Genomic DNA, 3,915 nt, shown 5'->3' with positions numbered 1-3,915 from the left:
AACAAAATTAATCAAAAAGAAAAAAACCTGAAAGTAGAAAGCAAACTGAAATCAATGAAATTAACTTTTTACTAAATTAGGGACAGACCTATATAGAGAAAATAATTATTTCAACGTGACTTTAAAACACAGAATTTTGTATGTACATCCCTAATTGGATATAATCTCAGGGCACAGAGAACCACAAAAAATTCTAAACTGCATTCAGTAGTTTTATTGTTAATGGTAACATTGTTGTTTTTATTTGGGAAATATTATACATAACTAATATTATAGGCAATGCTATTGATGATAAAAAACACTGGACAACTACTTTAAAAATGGGCAGAGGACCTGAACAGAGACACCTCTCCCAAAAAGACATACAAATGGCAAACAGATATATGAAAACATGCTCAACCTCACTAGCTATTAGGGAGATGCAAATCAAAACTACAATGAGATACCACCTAAAACCTATTAGAACGGCTATTATCACCAAGACAAGTAATAACAAGTGTTGGAGAGGTTGTGGAGAAAAAGGATCCCTCATTCACTGCTGGTGGGAATGTAAACTGATACAGCCACTATGGAAAACAGTATGGAGGATCCTCAAAAAAATTAAGAATAGAGTTACCGTATGATCCAGCAACCCCTCTTCTGGGTATCTACCCAAAAAACTCAAAAACATTTATTTGCAAACATATATGCACCCTTATGTTCACTGCAGCATTAATCATGGTGCCCAAAACATGGAGACAACCAAAGTGTCCTTCCATTGATGGTTGGATAAAGAAGGTGTGGAACATACATACAATGGAACACCACTCAGCCACAAGAAAAGAGTAAATACTGCCATTTACAACAGCATGGGTGGACCTTGAGAATATCATGCTAAGCAAATTAAGTCGGACAGAAAAAGTCAATAAGCATGTGATTTCATTTATATGTGGGATATAAAGCTGAAAGCAACAAATGAACAAACAAGAAAAATAAACAAATAAAAACTCATAGAGACAACAGTATGGTGGTGACCAGAGGGAAAGGAGGGGGAGGTAGTAAAGGGTGAAGGGGATCAAATATATGGTGACAGAAGGAGATTGGACTCTGGGTGGTAAATACACAATGCAATATACAGATAATACATTATAGAATCATACAAATGAAACCTATATAATTTTATTAACCAATGTCACCTCAATAAATTTAATAAATAACCAAGATATTCAAAATAAAGCAGAAACAAATATAAATTCAATGTTAGATAAAACCCCTACAATTTTACATTTAAATTACAAATATCACCATAACCTCATATTTTCTTTTTTTTAAACAAAAGGGTAATCCCTAGCCCTGACTACTGAAAAGTCCTAGAAGCAATGACCAGCTAACAGCAATGAGCACCCTGGCACATACACAACTGTAATCTGTGAAAATCATTCCCCAATATATAACACCAGAATTCCTTAGAGAAATGCCTGACTCCAGGACTCGCCTGGAATGCCTTCTTGTGCTAGAAAGCAAGGAAGCTATCTGCAATTACTGTGGTCGCATTAAAAGGCCTCAGGAGTAAACTTTAAAGGGGCTCCCACTGGCCTAATAGAGGACAATTTGGAGATCAAAGTGAAAATCAGTGATTTATTGAGACATATTAAATATATAAAAATCCATAAATTCATAATGAGCTAATAAAATACTTTAGTCACTATTGGAGCTTACTAAGACACCAAATCATTCTGAAAATGTGTAAGTAAAAGGCAAAAATTAAGCAGTTGTCATACTTTTCCTATAAAACTGTATTTCAAGGTAACCACATAATTGATGAGGGAAATTTCTTCTTTATAGAATTCTAATTAATAAATGCAGAAGAAATGACAGTATTGGAGAAAATCATCATCTCTTACCTTTAATGAAATAATGGATCTAGGTAATGATCATCAGTAGGTGCTAAAATCATTAAATTAAAGGTTGATGAGATACTTTATAATTCAAGAATCAGGCTGATACCACCTGAACCCCACTAATCAATCTTAATATTATAGAAAGTGAGACAGAGACATTATAGGCCTCCTGATGTACTGCAATGGAATAAACACCACCGCTGATGACAAATTCTTAACTTAAAAAGTGAACCTAAATCTTGTCAAATCTCTAGAAAAAAATGATAGTCGTGAAAACAAAGTTTTATTTGTATGTGATTAAGGAGTGAAAGAGCAAAACAATTCTCAGAACTGAGGCCACTTGCCTGTTCTCAACCTCACTCCTGTAGATTCAGTCCGCCCCAAGCTCTGGAACAAATCCTGTTTTATGCATTAAGGAGAAATTAAGGAGCCTGAGTTTCAAAACTCAGATGACTGCATGCAATCAACCTGGCTGCTGACCCTGCTATAACGTCATGCCTTGTGCTCCAGATGCAATTATTATTGCCTGCTCAGCCCCTTTAAGTCTCTATCTGGTTAATTTGCAGCCTTAATTGCTCTGAAATAGGGGCTCTAATTTGCACCAGTATTCAGGATGACTATAGCCTTGACCTTGAATCCCAACCCAACTGCTAGGCCTCCACTCCCCATTTCTTTCTTTTTTTTTTTTCCCCCACTCCCTATTTCTGACCATCCACTTGAACCCTTCTACCTTGCCTGCTCCCAGACTGCCTGTTTTTAAGTTTTTTTCCACCTTGTTAGGTGTTTCTCAACCTAGAAATCTTGCATTAAGTTGACCCATACTATTAAAATTTGGATTAAATATCAGACCATATATTGCTATTTCATAACATCTTGAGGCGAGTTTGTGACATTATTCTTGTTTTGAAATGGAGCAAAAACAACATGTGAAACATTTGTTTCTGCCCCAGATATGTGGGGCAGCACTGCCACAAGGATACTCAATCTACATTCCTTGGATGAGGAACAGTAAATTCAGCCCGGAATTCTGCTGCAAGCTACTTAGCCAGTGTTCCCACTCTCTCTCTCTCTCTCTCTCCAAGCTTTGTGTCCTTCCCTTGTCTTCTATCTGTCACTGCTGTTCCCTCCAGCCATCACTTCCTTCTCCAGTCCATTCTACCCAGGCTGTGACGGAAATGCTTTTTCTTCACCCTTCCTTTAAAATCCTCAATAACCATGTCAGTCTCCCAGAAGCTTCTTAGTGCTTTGTCTCTGTATGTATGTCTTTCTACTTGTTATGCTTTTGTAAAACAGATAAGGAAAACCATACAGATGTAACAGATGTATGGCTTAATGAATTCACATAAAGCAAAACTTTTTGACCATTATCAGGTCAAGAAATAGACCTTTGTCAGTCATCCCAGAAGCCCCTTCCATGAGTACTCCCCACATCACAAGCCCCTCCCTTGGCCCATATGTAACTATTGTCTAGACTTCTAATAAATACTTCTGTCTTTAAAAAAGTAGTTCTATCACCTACATGTACATCCCTAGGGACTATATTTTAGTCTTGCCCATTTTAAAAATTAGATGTGTAATTTAATCTCTTAACTCTAATTTCCCTCTATTCTTCTCTTTTCCTTTTAATTTACCTGTTGAAACACCCAGGTTATTTGACTAATAAAATTTCCCAGTCCGGATGTTGCTGATAGGTCTATCAATCAATTGGTATTTTAATGAACTTTGCCTTCCTCACTACACTCCCATCGCGCTAGGGCAGGCTTGCAGCCACAGGAGCTCTGTGGGAGCTTTCCTCACTCCAGCATGATTGATTGAAAGAAGCCAGTTCCCCTGCCCCCAGCTGCTCCCAGCTAGGGCATCACCTGGTTGTTTGGGTGGCTAACTGATGTGTAGAGCTCATCTACTTGCCTCCAGTGTACACCTCATTTTTCCCCTCCCTCTTCATAACAGGTGCATTTTGACTCCTAAGACCTGGAAAAATAAAAACTGAAGCATCCAGAGTATCATTTCACCTTGGGGTTCAGGGAATCTCATT

The sequence above is a fragment of the Desmodus rotundus genome, chromosome X (assembly GCF_022682495.2).
Source record: "Desmodus rotundus isolate HL8 chromosome X, HLdesRot8A.1, whole genome shotgun sequence".
NCBI lineage: Eukaryota > Metazoa > Chordata > Mammalia > Chiroptera > Phyllostomidae > Desmodus > Desmodus rotundus.
This window is presented reverse-complemented; position numbering follows the sequence as displayed.